This window comes from Lepidochelys kempii, chromosome 3 (assembly GCF_965140265.1).
Source record: "Lepidochelys kempii isolate rLepKem1 chromosome 3, rLepKem1.hap2, whole genome shotgun sequence".
Taxonomy (NCBI): domain Eukaryota; kingdom Metazoa; phylum Chordata; order Testudines; family Cheloniidae; genus Lepidochelys; species Lepidochelys kempii.
In genome coordinates this window covers 189,287,754-189,308,190 of record NC_133258.1, presented here as the reverse complement: position 1 = coordinate 189,308,190, position 20,437 = coordinate 189,287,754, and positions in this window count along the sequence as shown.

Here is a 20,437-nt window from a genome sequence, read left to right as displayed (position 1 = left end):
TAGTTGCCGGAGATGAGTGCCTATCACATATACCTCAAATTTAATGCAGCAAACTCTGTGTGTGTGTGTGTGTGTTTGTGTGTATAATTTCTGAAGAATGTAAATTTCCAAGTGTTTTAAATGGTTGTCAGAAAAATGTCTCTGTTTAGATTTCCTGGTGTGATGCGTCATTGCTGTGACTTGTCTGATCTGATCACATCAGTCATGTCCCATTATATAAGTGATGCAACCTTGGGTGACTTAAGTGACATAACCTGATGCATCACAGCAACAATGTAGCCGCTGTCAACTTGAAAAAAAAAGTTGGGAGACCTGGTAAACCCAAATCTGCTTTTGTTTTGTTTTGGTTTTTGTTTTAAATGGTCCCTGTTCCATTGGGGCTCCTCGGTGCTACCAAAGAACAAATTATAGGTAATAACAATAGCACCAAGCACCAAACAGGGAGGGGGGCTTCAACCTCTTGGGATTGGATAGTGCATGGTCATGTCTGGCTGGATATCTAGAAACCACAGCTCTCTGAAAGAAAGGGATAGGAGGGAGATCTTTCAAAGGCACTATGGGCAGTTCAGCTCCCACTGAAAGTCATTTGGGTGCCTACCTCCCAGCTGTGCCTCTGAAAATCTCCCCGCAAAGCCGGAATCTCCTGAAACTATGCACCTGGGAATGGGTGTTCAACGATCAATTTAAAAGGCGCATTTTTTTTTTTTAGATCTAAGAAGAAAAGATTACAATTCTTGTGGTTGGTGCTGATTGGAGTTTCTAGCCAGAGCAGGAAATGTGCTTTGTGTGAGTGGGGAGGCATGGGTGATGTGGCTACAGCTTCTGGGGAATGAATATTACTTGACTCTTTTACCTGTAGAGTTTCTTCAGTAGGTTTCTTTTTTTCACGAATGTGCAACCCTTTAAATGGCCCATAATATCTAATTTATGTAACACCATTTATTCACATGAGACCCTCAGGCAATGTATCTAGGAAAAGTACTAGTAGGTCTTCCTGTGAAAGAGGATATGGTTAAAACTTAACATTATATTGATTGTAGCAAGCAACTGACAAACAATTGATTATGTAAATACAAGCCTGAGAAAATGGTATGAGTCCCTGACACATCAAGACAGCTGGGTTTTCCATGTGATCATACAGATTTGGCATCTGAAATATAATTAATAGTCACAGACAATGGAAGATATACTCTTTTCTGTAAAAAGAAAAGGAGTACTTGTGGCACCTTAGAGACTAACCAATTTATTTGAGCATGAGCTTTCGTGAGCTACAGCTCACTTCATCGGATGCATGCCGTGGAAACTGCAGCAGACTTTATTTATACACAGAGAATATGAAAAAAATACCTCCTCCCACCCCACTGTCCTGCTGGTAATAGCTTATCTAAAGTGATCATCAGGTGGGCCATTTCCAGCACAAATCCAGGTTTTCTCACCCTCCACCCCCCCACACAAATTCACTCTTCTGCTGGTGATAGCCCATCCAAAGTGACAACTCTTTACACAATGTGCATGATAATAAAGTTGGGCCATTTCCTGCACAAATCCAGGTTCTCTCACCCCCTCACCCCCCTCCCAAAAACCACACACACAAACTCACTATCCTGTTGGTAATAGCTCATCCAAAGTGACCATTCTCCCTACAATGTGCATAATTAAGGTGGGCCATTTCCAGCACAAATCCAGGTTTTCTCACATCCCCCCCCCCACCCCCATACACACACAAACTCACTCTCCTGCTGGTAATAGCTCATCCAAACTGACCACTCTCCAAGTTTAAATCCAAGTTAAACCAGAACATCTGGGGGGGGGGTAGGAAAAAACAAGAGGAAATAGCAACCCTTTAAATGGCCCATAATATTCCGACCTATTCATGATGTCATGAATATGAACAAGAGGCTGCTCGGCAGCTCTCCAACACGAGTTTCTACAAGCCATTACCCTATGATCCCACTGAGAGTTACCAAAAGCAACTACAGCATTTGCTCAAGAAACTTCCTGAAAAAGCACAAGAGCAAATCCGCACAGACACACCCCTGGAACCCCGACCTGGGATATTCTATCTACTACCCAAGATCCATAAACCTGGAAATCCTGGGCGCCCCATCATCTCAGGCATTGGCACCCTGACAGCAGGATTGTCTGGCTATGTAGACTCCCTCCTCAGGCCCTACGCTACCAGCACTCCCAGCTACCTTCGAGACACCACTGACTTCCTAAGGAAACTTCAATCCATCGGTGATCTTCCTGATAACACCATCCTGGCCACTATGGATGTAGAAGCCCTCTACACCAACATTCCACACAAAGATGGACTACAAGCCGTCAGGAACACTATCCCCGATAATGTCACGGCTAACCTGGTGGCTGAACTTTGTGACTTTGTGCTTACCCATAACTATTTCACATTTGGGGACAATGTATACCTTCAGATCAGCGGCACTGCTATGGGTACCCGCATGGCCCCACAGTATGCCAACATTTTTATGGCTGATTTAGAACAACGCTTCCTCAGCTCTCGTCCCCTAAAGCCCCTACTCTACTTGCGCTATATTGATGACATCTTCATCATCTGGACCCATGGAAAAGAAGCCCTTGAGGAATTCCACCATGATTTCAACAATTTCCATCCCACCACCAACCTCAGCCTGGTCCAGTCCACACAAGAGATCCACTTCCTGGACACTACAGTGCTAATAAACAATGGTCACATAAACACCACCCTATACCGGAAACCTACTGACCGCTATTCCTACCTGCATGCCTCCAGCTTTCACCCTGACCACACCACACGATCCATCGTCTACAGCCAAGCTCTGCGATACAACCGCATTTGCTCCAACCCCTCAGACAGAGACAAACACCTACAAGATCTCTGTCAAGCTTTCTTACAACTACAATACCCACCTGCTGAAGTAAAGAAACAGATTGATAGAGCCAGAAGAGTTCCCAGAAGTTACCTACTACAGGACAGGCCTAACAAAGAAAATAACAGAACGCCACTAGCCGTCACCTTCAGCCCCCAACTAAAACCCCTCCAACGCATTATTAAGGATCTACAAACTATCCTAAAGGATGACCCAACACTCTCACAAATCTTGGGAGACAGGCCAGTCCTTGCCTACAGACAGCCCCGCAACCTGAAGCAAATACTCACCAACAACCACATACCACACTACAGAACCACTAACCCAGGAACTTATCTTTGCAACAAAGCCCGTTGCCAATTGTGCCCACATATCTATTCAGGGGACACCATCACAGGGCCTAATAACATCAGCCACACTATCAGAGGCTCGTATACCTGCACATCCACCAATGTGATATATGCCATCATGTGCCAGCAATGCCCCTCTGCCATGTACATTGGTCAAACTGGACAGTCTCTACGTAAAAGAATAAATGGACACAAATCAGATGTCAAGAATTATAACATTCATAAGCCAGTCGGAGAACACTTCAACCTCTCTGGTCACGCAATCACAGACATGAAGGTCGCTATCTTAAAACAAAAAAACTTCAAATCCAGACTCCAGCGAGAGGCTGTTGAATTGGAATTCATTTGCAAATTGGATACTATTAATTTAGGCTTAAATAGAGACTGGGAGTGGCTAAGTCATTATGCAAGGTAGCCTATTTCCTCTTGTTTTTTCCTAATCCGCCCCCCCCCCCAGATGTTCTGGTTTAACTTGGATTTAAACTTGGAGAGTGGTCAGTTTGGATGAGCTATTACCAGCAGGAGAGTGAGTTTGTGTGTGTATGGGGGTGGGGGGGGATGTGAGAAAACCTGGATTTGTGCTGGAAATGGCCCACCTTAATTATGCACATTGTAGGGAGAATGGTCACTTTGGATGAGCTATTACCAACAGGATAGTGAGTTTGTGTGTGTGGTTTTTGGGAGGGGGGTGAGGGGGTGAGAGAACCTGGATTTGTGCAGGAAATGGCCCAACTTTATTATCATGCACATTGTGTAAAGAGTTGTCACTTTGGATGGGCTATCACCAGCAGAAGAGTGAATTTGTGTGGGGGGGTGGAGGGTGAGAAAACCTGGATTTGTGCTGGAAATGGCCCACCTGATGATCACTTTAGATAAGCTATTACCAGCAGGACAGTAGGGTGGGAGGAGGTATTTTTTCATATTCTCTGTGTATAAATAAAGTCTGCCGCAGTTTCCACGATATGCATCCGATGAAGTGAGCTGTAGCTCACGAAAGCTCATGCTCAGATAAATTGGTTAGTCGCTAAGGTGCCACAAGTCCTCCTTTTCTTTTTGCGAATACAGACTAACACGGCTGTTACTCTGAACTCTTTTCTGTGCCCACCCATCATGCTCATTCATACTAATGCAAGTCATCTTGAAAGGTGACTAGATACAGAATCAATAAAGACATAACGGGAAAGCCCCATTTTCAGATGGGACATACTGAGAATTATTTCTATCTCTTTGGCTGTTATGCAGTCAGCTCCTGATCGCCAAATACACCCAGCAATATTTGATGTAATGGTCAATGGTTATGATATGTAGAGTTCTATCTATATGTGTCCCCAAGACCAGTCGGTGCTGTGTACCAAGCTTCCCTTTCTTGTTTGGAAATCACACCCACTGTCTATACTGCCTAGCTACATCTCATGCACTAGCTGAGGACTAGTTGATATAGTAAGAGTATGACTGTGTACAGTCAGACTATGTCTTTACAATAGGACCTATATAAAATCACAAGGTGGTTTAACACCTTATTATAGATATCCTGCATGAAATTTTAAATGTATAGTTACCTAGACCTGTTTCTTAGGATTGTATACTTAGCACAGTACTTTGTTTTTATTGTAAACATAATTAATTAATATTCTATCGCGCCACTGGCTCACTTTCTCTTAAAAGGAAAATCACATAAATATCCCTATGTCTATGTACCAGCTGATATAACATCTTCATTGCTCAGGTATAATACCAGGCAACCCCCCAGTGCTGCTCCTGCTTGCAAGGGTGGGTGCAACCCTGCTCCGTGCCAATCGGCTTGGCATATGTCCTGTGTGAGCAGGAAAGAATTATAGGTATGAATTTGGCAATTGGTTCACCAAACATGCTGTATTTGTCATAGCTTCTTTTTCCAGGGGATAATATAATGTGACTGTGCTGTGTGTATATTTGTAAATTACCGTATGATGAATACAGTTTCATACTGCAGCAAACCCTTTCTCTTGACAAAGTGCTTTGCCTATTCCCAGTTCTCCCTGGCCTCTGTTTGTGTTAATTTTACACTGAAGGATCAACATGCCCAGGATGCATGCATGCATCTATCTCTCTCTCTCCCTTTCAACGAAAATTAGTGCTTTCCTGTCACTGCAGGTGATGTGAAAAGAGGAGGAAGTACACAAACTGATTTATCTGAAGCTGTCAGCTGTTTTGAGGATGTCGACTTCTAAGGGTGTCAGCTCCTCATCAGTAGTTGGCCGGTTCTGAAGAAGACCCCATCCCTCATTAAAAGAGCACTGAGATACACTTGAAAGTGACTTTCCCACTTGTTCTCTTCTTGCAAACATCACAACAACAGATTCTCTCGTTAAAATGGCATGATCTTCATGCCAGGCCTGGGCAGCTTTGTAAAAGACACCTATGCAGTACTTGGTAGTACCAGTACCTGCCCTGCAAATTTGACTTAAGGTATAAGCTAGACTTTATCATCGTAGATGACGATTATAGAAAATTAGTGTGCCATGTTCAGTTTCATCCTTTATTTACATTCCGTATCACAATAAACATTTTCCTAGCAATGCAACTTAAGAGTCAAACCTAATATCCTACAATGCCTCTCTGCAAATGAATATGAGAAATCCTGATTGTAAGAATCTGGTACAACTTGAAAATGAATCAACATTTCCTACTGCCATTTTAAAAGACTCCCCTTCCCACCTCCCATCCCAGCCTTATGAGAAATGTGGAACCTGAGTCCAAATGGTTTAGTAACTCCTGATTTTGCCTATTGAGCAGTATTCCAAATAGAATCAAACCAGAGTGTTATTGATACTTGTATGATTAGATCTAAATAGATTGAAACCTTGCAATGATACTTCCCTAGAGGGAGTCCAATACATTTCATCTTAAAATTCCCCAGCCAAGGGGGAATATCTGGTAATAAAGATATCTATCCTCATTTAGAGAGGTCGTACTATTAAAGCATTGGATTGGGATTTAGGAGATCTGGTTTCAATTTCTGGCTCTGCCACAAACTTCCTGTCTGACCTGGGGCATATCACTTAATCTCTCTGGCCCTGATACAAGAAAACCCTAAAAGTATGTGCTTAAATCTATCCCAGTTCAGGACAGTACTTAAGCAAGTGCTTAACTTTAAGCAGGTGCTAAATCCCAGTGAAATCAATCAGATATCAGTTAGTGCTGTCCTGAGCAAAGATGGACTACAGTGAGACTTAAGCCCATGCTTTAGTGCCATCCTGATTAAGGATACTTGCCTCAGTTAGTAACCCAGTTCCCCATCTGTAGAAGGAGAGATAACAATACATTTTGTGGGGTTTAACACAATGGAGCGCAGAGCTCATTTGAGGCCCCTACGGTAATATCAGTTATGACCCAGTCTGTAGCTGATACTTCCTAACAGCGAGCTGATCATCAATGATAACAGCTGATCAGTCAGGTACATAGTTGCTGCCTTCCTTTCCAAGATGAGACCTTACAATACATCTTTTCAGAGACCCAGAGACTGTTAAATAATAACAAAACTTCATTTGCTGCATCCTCAAAATGAGACTTCTTACAAGGAAATGCCTTCCCTATATACTTCAGCCTGGAAGTCCTGGATGACAGAGAAGGAGAGACACAGTACAAACGAGGTGATGGTTTGCTGAGATTCACATGCCTTTTGAGGGGTCCTGAAGCCATTTTCAAAGTGAACTCAGTCTGAACTGGGTCTGTACCATACAAAATGTAGAGAGCTAGCATGATTCTTATGCCAAGGCAGGTGAAACTCAACCATTCCATGTTCAGGTTTGCCGTTCATTTGGACCCCAAGGTCAAAGCAAAACTTGGGGGACTGCTGAACCTATATGGATTGATACTAAAGTAGATATTTTCATAACTCTTGGCCAAGCAGTTGAGTGTCACCACTCCTTCTTTCTGAGACAATGTTTACAGAGCAAAGGTCGAAGTACTCCCAGAGAACTCAGCAGCAAAACTCCCATAGGCTTCAATGGGAGCAGAGTTAGGTCATCACTGCGCACTTTTGAAAATCTCACCCATGTTTACAGAGTAATGTTCTTAGCTAATGTTGAACTAGCCTAAAATGGGATGGGAAATGGTTTATGAACTTGGACGCTGGGCTGTTGTACTGCTTGTGTCACAAAAGCACAAATGAATGGCAAGACAGACTACCAATACAAGAAGCAGGATCTAACATGTCATCGTTGCTTTCAGAACATGTTTTGCAGTTTGCATGAGGTAAGAAACACTTCTCACCATGCAAGTTAACATCTTGCTGGGCTAGGGTTGCTGGGGCATGGCTTCCTTTTAAGTGAAGAAGAGTGAGATATCAAAGATGGGCTTGAGCTGCAACGTCTGGATAGCAATCCCAAAATGAGCACTCCCAAACTTTAGGGGCCTTCAGGCCTTTGCTTTGGATTGGCCCATTATAGTCACAGGGGCCATCCTTTGAGTCATATCTGGATTCATATTCAAAATGTGGAGATATCTGGATGCAGGGGTTAGTTTAAGGCCCTTCTGCATAATTCAGAGCAGTTCTTTAAAAAGAGAGTTATCATCACACCTTCTTAAATGCATCCTTGTTTTGATATTAAGGGTGAAAAATCATTTAGGATCCCCTAGGGTGAGCACTCAGAGAAAAGCTGAAAGAAACATTGTGGTTATAAATCAGATTTTTTGTTAATACATTTTAATTCACTTTTACAGAATTGACCCCATTGCTCAACAATTAAAAAAACCCATATTGACTGCAATGCTCCACCTCTGACCTAGTAGAACATTGCCTCAGTGATTCCATTATCTACACACTGAATGCTGAGACCATGGTTAATAATTAGTTATCTGAGCTTAAATGAAATTGCACAACTGATTCTTTGGTATACTGGCAGAATAGGAGAGTGAAGCAGCCAGACCCTTGCAATGCTGGCAGAGAAATGTAGTGTTTTGTGCCAGCCTGCAGGCCAACGTGAAGTTCAGGAAAGCAGGCATGAAAAAAGCCCAACCGTGCCATTGGCTTTGCATTGCATTAGGGTACTGACACTGGACTGTAAACATTCACTATTGCAGGTGACCCCCAGCTCAGATGTCAGTCCTACCAGCTGAACTCATTAGCAAGTGTATAAACATATCACTGCTATAGCAAAGTCAGAGCCATGTAAAAATGTTCACACATGTATGGGAAATGTGGGGAAAGGAAAGTTTTCACCCTTTTCCCTCAGAAAGAGGAAGGGGAGGCCATTTTTGGATGAGGATTTTTGCAAAGATGTCTTTCAGGTTAAAAACTGTGTATTGTCTGTAAAACTGCTCTTCTGCACTTCACAGAGCCACAATCTCTACCTCGTCTGGCTAGCCTGACTTGTTCAAATTATGATAAATGAATATCATGAAGAGAGAAGCAGGATGTTCTTGTGATCAAGGCTCTGGATGGGATTCAGGAGACTGGGCTTCAATTCCCAACTCCACTGCAGCCTCCCTTTGTGACTTTGGGCTCAGTTCCCCACCTATAAAATTGGGTTAACACCACTGTGGCAAAGTACCTTGTTTGCCCCAGCAGGCCTAAGTGGAGGGGGGAGGGATAGCTCAGTGGTTTGCGCATTGGCCTGCTAAACCCAGGGTTATGAGTTCAATCTTTGAGGGGGACATTTAGGGATTGGGGCAAAAATTGGGGATTGGCCTGCTTTGAGTAGGGGGTTGGACTAGATGTCCTCCTGAGGTCCCTTCTAACCCTGAGATTCTATGATTCTTTTTAGCCTTGGAGACACAGGTTTGGGCAAGGCAGTCCTTCTAGGTGGCAGAAGGTCAGGCTATACCTTTCCTCAGTCAGTCACTTGTGCCTGTTTTCCTTTCCCTTCTAGGGAGGGAATGCAGCCTCCCTTCCCGGAAAGGCTCAGTGTCTTGCTGCACCCAGCCTACTGGCAGCTTCTCTCACTCCCTCACTCCCCCTCCCCCCCCAGTTCCAACAGGGGAGGGTTTAAAAAGGTCTCAAGCAGTTGGAGTCAGCTGAACCTAATTGGTTCTCTCACCAACCTCTTTTCAGCTGAACCTTATTAACCTGTAGTTGCCTCTCCTCAGTGGATAGGGAGGGGCCTTTTAACCTTCTAGGACTGATTAGTACCCGCCCTTTGTAGCTGTTTGTCCTGGGTTTACCCCATATCCCCCCAACCCCCTCCCCCCCCGCTCAACACTACGGGGTTGTGCTACTTGGGTCAGCAAACAGTGCACTCTCGACAGGCCATCCGCATTGCCATGCTGGATTCCAGACCTATGTTGTACTTTGAAGTGGAAGGGTTGTAGCAACATTTCATCACTCTCGCGTTTTTGTCTTTGTTTTGGTGCATCCACTGCAGAGGGGCATTGTCCGTGACAAGGGTAAACCTCTGCCCCAGTAAATAGTAGCGAAGGCTTTCTATGGCCCATTTAACCACTAAGCATTCCTTCTCTACTAAGGCGTATTTCCGTTCCCTAGGCAGAAGGTTCCTACTGAGGAAGAGGACCGGATGTTCGTTTTCTCCGACCATTTGTGAAAGAACTGCCTGCAATCCTACTTCAGAGGAGTCAGTTTGTAGGATAAACTCTTTCTCTCAGTCTGGGGCTACCAGTATGGGGTCTATGCAGAGGGCCATTTGCAGATCTGCAAAAGCGCCTTTGGGCACGGTAGACCATCTTATTATGTCTGGACCCCGGGCTTTTGTTACATCCGTTAATGGGCATGCCCTGGTGGCAAAGTGGGGAATGAACCGCCTATAGTACCCCACTAGTCCCAGGAATGCTCTGACCTGTTTCTTCTGGAGTGGTCGGGGCCACTTCTGTATTGCCTCTAACTTGTTGAGTTGGGGCTTCACCAGGCCCCTCCCCACTATATACCCGAGGTATTTGGCTTCAGCTAGCCCGAGCGAATACTTGGAGGGGTTTGCCATCAGCCCTGCCTTCCTCAGGGTGTCCAGGACTGCTTCCACCTTCCCCAAGTGTGTCTCCCAGTCTGGGCTATATATAAGGACATTGTCGAGATAGGCTGCCACATATTTGCCATGTGGTCGCAACAGTTTGTCCATGAGCTGTTGGAAAGTAGCAGGAGCCCCATGCAACCCAAAGGGGAGGACGGTGTACTGATATAGACCCTCTGGTGTTGCAAAGACAATCTTCTCTTTGTTGGCCTTGGCAGGGGGATCTGCCAGTAGCCCTTGGTCAGGTCAAGGGTGGACAAAAATCGTGCTTTTCCCAATCAGTCAATTAGCTCATCCATCTGGGGTATAGGGTAAGCATCAAATTGGGACACCTCATTCAGCTTTCTGAAGTCATTGCAGAACCTCATACTGCCATCAGGCTTAGGCACTAAAACCACTGGACTTGACCATTAGCTATGAGATTCTTCAATGACTCCTAACTTCAGCATCTTCCTGACTTCTGTCCCGATCTCTTCTCTTTTTGCCTCTGGGATCTGGTATGGCTTGACGTTCACCTTCACTCTAGGCTCTGAGAGGATGTCATGGTGAACCTCAGTAGTTCTGTCTGGCTTTTCTGAGAACACATCCTGTTTGTATTTGATCATGCTGATCACGTCAGATCATTGCTCTGGAGTCAACTCTGGGGATATTCCCACTTGGTCAGGCTGGTTGCTTTCAGGGGATGGTGCAACCACATGAGCTTCTCTACCCTGCCATGGTTTCAGCAGGTTTATATGGTAGATCTGCTCCAGCTTCTGGCGACCAGGCTGTCGTATCTTATAGTCGACCTCTCCTATGGTTTCTATTATCTTGCATGGTCCTTGCCACCTGGCCAGGAGCTTGCTTTCTGCTGTGGGTATGAGCACCATTACCCCATCTCCCACCTGGAACTTTCAGGTCATTGCTTGGCGATTGTAGTGTGTCTGTTGGGCCCCTTATGCCTTCTCCATGTGTTCTCGCACAATGGGGGAGACTTGGGCTATCCTGTCTTTCATTTGCAACACATGCTCAATGATGTTTCTCCCTGGGTTCGGCTGTTCTTCCCAGCCCTCTTTGGCGATGTCCAGTATGCCACAGGGATGGCGACCATATAACAGCTCGAATGGGGAGAATCCAGTGGAAGCCTGAGGAACCTCCCGTATGGCAAACAGTAAGTAAGGAAGCAGGGCATCCCAGTCCTTCCTGTTGCATCTCACCACTTTCCGTATCATTTCTTTAATGTTCTATTAAAGCGTTTGAAAAGGCCATCGGTCTGGGGATGATTGACTGATGTCCTTAGGGTCCATACGTGGAGCATCACACATAGGTCCTTCATTAACTTAGACACAAAGGGGGTCCCTTGGTCTCTCAGGATATCTTTAGGTATCCCTACTCTAGAAAAAAATCTGGATTAATTCTTTGGCTATGGTCTTGGACATGGTGTTCCGTAGGGGTACGGCCTCGGGGTATCGGGTGGCATAATCTAGCACTACATGTATGTACTGATGGCCCCAGGCTGACTTCTCCAATGGCCCTACTAGGTCCATAGCTATTTGCTCAGATAGGATGTCAATAATCGGCAGAGGTACCAAAGGGGCCGTTAAGTGTGGTCGGGACCCATGTACTTGGCATTCTGGACAGGATGAACAATATCGTCGGACCGCCACATAAATGCTGGGCGAAAAAAACCTCTGCATAATCTGATCAAGGGTCTTATCTACCCCTAGATGGCCCCCGAATAGATGGCTGTGGGCCAAATCCATCACTCCCTCTGATGTTTCTGTGGTACCAAGAGTTGTTCTACGACTTGCTCTTGGACCCGGACTACTCTGTATAGCAGATCATTCTTTATCACATAATATGGCCCTGGGCTCTTGACTCTCCCCTCCACAGGGACCCCATTTACCTCAACTACTTCTTTATGAATATTGTTGTATATTAGATCATTGGCCTGATCCTGTCCAAAATTCCTAAGTGAGGGCCTCATTTGCCCAAACTCAGGGGGATCTACCTCCGTCTCCCCCTCAGGGAAAACCCTGGGGAACTAGGTCCGGTGACGGGGTTGTCGATCACCAGTCCCACTGTCCATTGGGCCACCTCTTTCCCCTACAAGATTTCTGATACTGGGCCAAGACTCTCATTCCCCTCCTTTTATCTGCCCTCCATCCCCTCCAAGTCTTTCTGGGCTTTCCAGGCAGGGAGAACAAATCCTGGGCAAATTCGTGGAAGGCCGAGGGAGTTAACTATCGGGGCCATCCCCTGGGTCCCGGGTTCATTATTTCCCTCCGCCTTCTCTCCAGGGAGTAGGCTAGCAAATCCTGGGAAGTCTCGTCCGATGAGGACTTGGTAGGGGAGTTTAGGAACTACTCCCACTGTCACCTTAGTGGGGTTTCCGAGAACTTCTATTTTTACAGGGATCGTCAGGTAGTAATTGACATCCCCATGCACACAGGATATTCCTGAGCGCTTGGCCTGGGATAGTTGGTCTTGCCCGACCAGCTTTCCTGAGACCAGTGTGATTGCACTTCCCAAGTCTACTAACACGGTGCTCTCTATACCATTCATCTTAATGGGTCTAATGTATCTATGAGGGACCATCGCAACCCCTACTAGATTTATTAGATCACATGGTCCTCCTATATCTCCCAGTTTGCATTGCATGGGCTCTTCTAGATTTGGGCATTGGGCAGCGATATCCCCAATTCGTCACATGCATAACATCGGTACCCTGCCCAGGGCAGCCCCCTATTTTTCGGGCTGTTGGGCTTTATCCCACGAGCCTTTTTCCCCCAGTCCTCAAGTGTCTCAAGGACCTCTGGGTGCTCTTCAGCCTCCTTCCTCCGCTCCATAGTCCGGCCTGGTGCTAGGGCAAACTGGGGCCTTGGCACAGAGACTTGTCTCCGATTCTGGCGCCTTCCTTCCCTGGTGGTCCGAAAAAGTTCTTGGGCTGCTAGGAGTCTCTCTAGGAGGGCAACTAGTTCATCATAGGAGGAGGGATCATTTTGGCGGACCCACCATCTTATGTCCAGCGGCAACCCCTTCATGTACCTGTCCAACACTAGGATTTCCACAATTTTCTCTGGGCCATGGATCTCAGAGCGGAGCCACTTCCAGGAGAGGTGGATTAAGTCAAATAGCTGGGACCTTGACATTTGTTGTTCCTGTATTTCCACTCATGGAAGTGCTGGGCCCTTATGGCTGGCATCACGCCTGACCTCGCCAAGATCTCCACCTTCAGCTGGGGGTAATCCATAGCTGTTTCTGTTGTCTTGTCAAAATAGGCCTTCTGGACCTCCCCACAGAGAAACGGAGCCAGGATACCTGCCCACTGGTCTTGGGGCCAGGTCTCCCGCAGGGCCATCCTCTTGAACGCAAGGAGATATGCCTCTATATCATCGTCCGTGGTCATCTTCTGTAAATAGTTGCTTGCCTGCACTGGCCGGACCCCCTCGGGGCCGTGTGTCAGCATAGTTAGGGCTTTTAACTGGTTCACCACTTCATTCAGGGTGGCTCTATCTTGGGCTGCCTGCTTCATTAATAATTGGTTTGTCTCCTGTTGGACTCGCACTGATTCTTGCTGGGCAGCCATCTGTACCCTGGTAGCCTTTTGTTGGGCTGCGGTGGCCTGTACCAACGCCTTCACTACATCCTCCATTTTTTATTTATTTATTTTTGTTTGGGGTGATTTACCCTGCCCTGAGATGTCTTGCCACAGAGCCTCACTCACTTATCCCATCTCTGACACCATGTGTGGCAAAGTACCTTGTTCGCCTCAGCAGGCTCAGTTCTTTTTAGCCTTGGAGACACAGGTTTGGGCAAGGCAGTCCTTCTAGGTGGCACAAGGTCAGGCTATACCTTTCCTCAGTCAGTCCCTTGTGCCTGTTTTCCTTTCCCTCCTAGGGAGGGAATGCAGCCTCCCTTCCTGGAAAGGTTCGGTGTCTTGCTACACCGAGCCTACTAGCAGCTTCCCAGCTTCTCTCACTCCCCCCCCCCCTCCCAGTTCCAACAGGGGAGGGTTTAAAAAGGTCTCAAGCAGTTGGAGTCAGCTGACCCTAATTGGTTCTCTAACAATTCCTTTTCAGCTGAACCTTATTAACCTGTAGTTACCTCTCCTCAGTGGATAGGGAGGGGCCTTTTAACCTTCTGGGACTGATTACTACCCACTCTTTGTAGCTGTTTGTCCTGGGTTTACCACACCACTTACTTTCTCCCACCCTATGTCTGTCTTTTCTATTTGCATTGTAAACTTCAGGTCAGGGGCTGTCTCTTACTCAGTGTGTGTACAGCATGTAGCAAAACCGGACCCAATCTTGGTTGAGCCCTTTAGCTGATACTGTAATTTGAATACCACTAGAACTTTTAAAGAGCTTCTTAGCTGGCTTTCTTGCTAATGACTGTGTTCCCTTGGTAGTCAAGTGGTTGCACACTCTCACTGAGTGTGCTTTCAGAAGGTGCTGCTACGCATACCAGGCTACAAATGAATTCCCCCATGGGCGAGTGGGGGACTTTTCAGTGAAGGTGGTGTTTTCAGTGAACATGATCTAACCTTCACCCATGGAGATTTGGGGTTAAAAACCTATTGAGGCAAAGGTGTAAAGAAGGTAAATGATCAAACAACCCCAGGCACCGCCTTTGCTTCTGTTTGGCATGGGCATATTTCTCACAGTGAAATTCGGACTGTTATTTTATAGAACTATCTATAAGGGGAAGAAATTCAGTGGCTTGTATTATGCAGGAGGTCAGACTAGATGATCTAATGGTCCCTTCTTGCCTTCAAATCCATGTATCTATGAAAACAAAAGAAAAAAGAGGGACTGTATTTCCCACCCCCCCCAATTAGCTAGTTCAGAGATGGGATGAGACAGCAGCAGAGCTGAGACTACAACTCAGGTATCAACTCTACCCAAGCCTATATTCATTTCAGTAGGCTCTGCCATCTTCCAAAGACTTTTGGGCATTAGGCGAACACTTGTGTTCCAGTCTTGACTTCTGCAGTCTATTGCAACTGGTGAGTAAGTCACATCTTGCTACCATTGTCAAACCAGCTCCCGCCCCTTTTCCATTTCCCCTCATTTATGGTCTTCTGGGTGCAGCTGCTCACCTACAACAAATAAATATCCTTAAAGTGACAAACACGTAAAGACCTTCATATACCATGCTACTGCGTATCAGATGCACAATGAATACATTATAGATCAAGAAACATGATCATGCAATCTCTATTGTTTTCATCTGCACATGTGATATAGTTCAGTGGCTTGCAGTGTATTTGGCAGTAGTGTGATTAGCTCCTGGGTTCAAAAGCAGTGTTTTAAATTGGATCCCTCCTGTGAGCATTGGTGACTCTCCTAGCATTCCCAGATTGCCTAATCTTGAGTGTCTGTCAAATGTGGTCTTCCCCTTTTTGTGACATTGGTGTCACTGTGATATTGTATCATTGTGTTGTCCTGTTGTTTCATCCTGTTATAAGGCAGCATAACAACATGAAGATATAATGTGATCAGATTATGAATCGTACCACAGTGCCACAATACATATTGGCCTGTATGGGACAGATTTGCAAAAGAATTCAGCACACTGGGAGATGAGCACTTTTGAAAATCTAGTCCAAGCTCTGGCTGTTAAGCTCTTGCAATTCTAGCCCTGATCTTGCTGGAAAATCTGGCTCTTTAATTGCAGCCATGTAGGGCGTGTGCCAGACCCATGAGAAATCTTGGGAATTTCAGGATGGGTAGATAAATTTCCCCAGTTATTGGGGAAGCCCTCAGACACAGGCCTTAAGGGTTCATAAAGCCAGCATTGGAGTTACCCGTTCTATTATAAAGATAAAAACAGAAGCAAAGAAAAGCAGATGGGTTCTGAAAGCAGCTCAGGCTGCATTAACACAAACTTGTAAGAGATTTCAAGCCAGCCAGCTTTCCCACTGATTTTATTTTAGAGCCTAGCACACTAGCACTAAACACATCGCAAACCAAAATCCCTACTGAAGTTTGAGTTTGAGGGCCATTTAACACTACAAAATTCCCCCTTGTATAACAATTATGGAAACACACATACTAATTGACATTGTGGTCCAACACTGTGACTACATGAATAGTATTCAATAGCCCTCATAATTTCTCATTTTATTGCTTCTGGTGGCGTTGTCTAGTGGTTGCATACACTTGCAAAGCATACACAGTACTGGCTCTAAACCATTTAAAAGCTACTTTTCCATGCCCTCCAAGGTAACTTTGGGTTTATTTATCTAGGCACATTCCTCTGTCTATTTTTTTATATTTAAAAAAAGGAGCAAACTGATTTGTCTCCTTCTCGTTGAAATGTAGGCATGCAGTCATTTACCAAAAAGAGAGCAGAAATTTCTACTCCAGCCCCCTTTGGGGCAGATCCTCAGCTGGTGCAAAAATCATAGCTCCATTGATGTGAACACAATTATGGCAATTTACACCACATGAGAATCTGCCCCCTTGTGCACTGCATTTAGGATAAGTTAACCCTTTACTGTGGAGTCCTTTTTGGGGTTTCACAGGAAAAAGGAATTTTCTATTCCAGGTCATCCTTTGTATACTGATCAGCTTTAATGATCCTATGGTAATTTTTTTAGCACATGGATTTTATCTGGGATAGTTTTATGTCTGATGGGGAATGTGTATTTTAATTCTATGTAATCTAAACAAGTTTTTTTTTCATAAATCTAATCTCTCTCTCTTTCTAACTCATCATCATGGTACTGGATTCCATATTAGCCCCTGCGTGTGGGCAAGGGGAAGGATAGCAGAGGAGGACATTATTCTTAACTTGTTTTCCAATCCTAAAGAGAGGAATTTTATTTTAAAATCAATCTAATCTATCTATCTATTTATCTATCTAATGTCCTTCATTGGAGTACATTGCTTCCAGTAGAAAATGCCATATAGTGTTTGTGTCTGTTTAGAGTAAATCTAGTTAGAGCAAGACAATTCTTAATATGCAAATTGTATTGGTTTTTAAAGTTATAGTACTCTAGCTGGACTGAGACCGCTTCCTTTTTTTTTTTAAACCATTAATCTTACTTTTGGCTCTCTTTGCTACAGTGAGCTTTTATCATGGTGGAGAAAAACCCTGTATTAGATTCTAACGTTTTATGACTTGTCAAATATATGACATTAGCCACCTGACTGAGAAGTAAAAACCTTTGTGGTGTCACATAACAGGTTAGAATGGGCTGGTAAGCCCTTGTGAAATAAACAAGGTAAAAAAAAAAGAAAGAAATCCCTCCAAAATGTATATTTCCACTAGTGGATATATCCCCTCCCCACTTGTTAGACCAGTGAGAGCACATTTTAATTATATATATATAAAGTCTTCCAAAATCAGAAAGGTCTCAGATTTAATTGGAATGGAAAATACTAACTAATTGGCATCCAAATTTGATTTGCTGTAGAAACCTCATATTTGTTTGAAACACAACACTGTGTCTTGGAACACAAGCCCAGTCCTTCAAAAATCATACACGAGAACCATGGAAGAATCAATTAAAGTTGATTTGGCAGATCTGCTTTTGACAAATATAAAGAAAATCTCTGATTAGGCTAAGAAGAAAAGAATCCCTCTTTCGCGCTCTCTCTATTCTCTCCCTCTTTAAAGGCAGTAGATGTCAGAAGGGGGTGGGTAGTGATATGCAAAACACGGCCTCCATAACCAAAGTAGCCTGCAAAATTAGGTGTCAGCATGCAAAGCTTATTGATGTATGAATGCGGAAAATGAAAGCCGGCAGTAGACAGACGGGGCTAAAGGTGAGACAGCCACAGCGAGAGCAGCTGTACATCTACGTCAAGGTGTTGCTATATGAGCCTGCTTTTTTCTGGAGGGCCACAGCCTAACAAGCTATGCCTGGCCATAAAATGATGAAACAATACAATGTAGGCACACGCTGTGTGAATACCAAATAAATTGACTTGTCCCCCCTCCTTCAGAGTAAGCCTGTGTATTCATTAATAAATTCATATTCTGAGTTTTCAATAAAAGAAGAAAATGCAATGTAAACTGGAGTTACTTAGTGACACCCAGCTCATTGCTTTTTATTGTTGCTTGCAGCTACGAAGCCTTCACTGTGCACTAGTAGAATTTATTACTGTCTTTGTGGCAAGTTGGCGAAGTGAGCCTTTTGAAGAAAATTGACCCACACTTCATGAATATGATGAAAAATGCCAATAACACTACAAAGACAAAGCTCTTGACATTAGTGTGCAAAGAACTAAGAGGCAGTAATGAAAGTATTGCAATTACAAATCATTATATATCCTTCCCAACCAATGGGTGCTGAGCATTTTCAGACCATTCTGAAGTCCTCTTATCTGGTCAGGCATACTGTCTTGCACTGTGGTGGGAAATGGAGTGTGCTATTCCACTACCTCCCTTTTTTTGGAGGGGGAAAAAAGAAAAGCAGGCTAAGGACTTGATCGGGCAAGGATCACCTTCAACTGCCCTTTACGGGCGGTGAGGTTTCTCAGAGGGAAAAAACAATTTTGTTGCTAAGGAACAGGACTGGGGCTCAGGAGATCTGGGTTCCCACAGACTTCCTATGTGACCTTGAGCAGAGGTCACTTCATCACTCTGTGCCTCTGTTTCCCCATCTGTAAAATGGGGGTAATAATGCTGCCTTTGTCTGTCCGGTCTATTTAAATTGTAAGTTCCTCATAGCAGTGACTGTCTCTCACTATGTGTTTGTACATTGGCTTACACAATGGAGTCCTTATCTCAGTTGGCACTACTATAATGTGAAAAATAATAATAATAAATAGTAATCAGCACATTTCAGGAAGCATTTTTTGGGCCAACATCTATCTGCTAAGAGAAAACAAGAAGCACCAGGACGTGCAGAAACTCTCAACTAAATGATTTTTCTGATCACTTATAGCCATACCAAATAGAGGAGAATATCAAGAGGAAAAAGGGTATGTTTCTCTTCCCAACAGTTGATGGCAAAGCACAACTAGGAGGACAAAGAACACAAAATGGGAGACAATCTGGGCTGTACAAATATTAAAGACAGTGAGAAAAGGTACTTAGCCCCATATTGAACATTTGTCACCTTTTGAACTTGTTACTCGGCAATCAAGTTTTACCTGTCACAAAGACAAACTGGAAATGCTACGCCCTTAGTCTGTGTGGCTATTGAGCGTTCTGCTCTCATGTTTATTTTAGGAGGTGCTCAAGTTTAAAAAAAAAGCAGTGACTTATAATAAATTAAACCCAGTCATGGGTATATCTTATCATATCAGAATACTGGTGCCACAATAGATCAAATTAGCTTTGCAGTTCTCATGCCTACCATAGACCTCTTAGGAGCCGATTCTTATAAATTAATACAAACCATGACTGCTATTTCTTGTGGTCTCAGCCTTTTGAGAATGGTATTTGCTAAGATCTTCAATTTGCTCACCATCATAGTCTGTTGTAGGGGCACAGATTTGTACCACTGTGATATGTGATATAAGACATGTAGGAGGAGCAGTGGGCCTGTTCTGTCCCTGGACCCATAAGGACAGATGAACAAATTGATGATTGAAGTTTTTTACAATTAGCTCCAAGACATCATCAATAAGGTACACAAGAAAGATATCCTGATTGTACAAGGAGATTGGAATGCTAAAGTGTGTACTGATACACAGGAAGATCGCTGAGATTATTGTGGCCCTTTCTGTAATGCAGTAACCAATGAGTGAGGATGGAGTTTGCCAGCTATAACAATCTGGTTCTTGCAAACACATTAGGAGCATATAAAGTATCCAGATGATCAACATGGCACAAACCTAATGGTATACATCACAGCCTGATCAACTACATCATGGTGCAAAACCAATTTCATTCTGGGATTAACAGAGCTAAAACAAGGAGCTTCCCCAGTGCTGATATTGGAAATGATCATGACCTTGTGACGCTAAATTTTTGGCTGCAGCTAAGGAAAATCATCAGGCCAAAGTTCACCAGAACGAAGTTTGACTTAGAAAGACTCAGAGATGGAAACATTGCAGAGTCATTCCAAGCAACGATCAGGGGAGAATTTGCCCTGCTGCTTGCTCTAGAGGAAGACCTAGAAACAATGACCAACAATTTCAATGCTGTAATGAATTAGGCAACAATGGACATCCCTGGGAAACTCACAAGAAGACAAAACCACTGGTCACAAATGAAATACTACAAATCTGTGACATCAGAAGAGAACTTAAAAGAGACAAGAACGGTACTGAGGGATCTGATAAATACAGAGCAATTGGCAGAAAGATGAAGAAAGGAATGAAGATGGCCAAGGAGATAC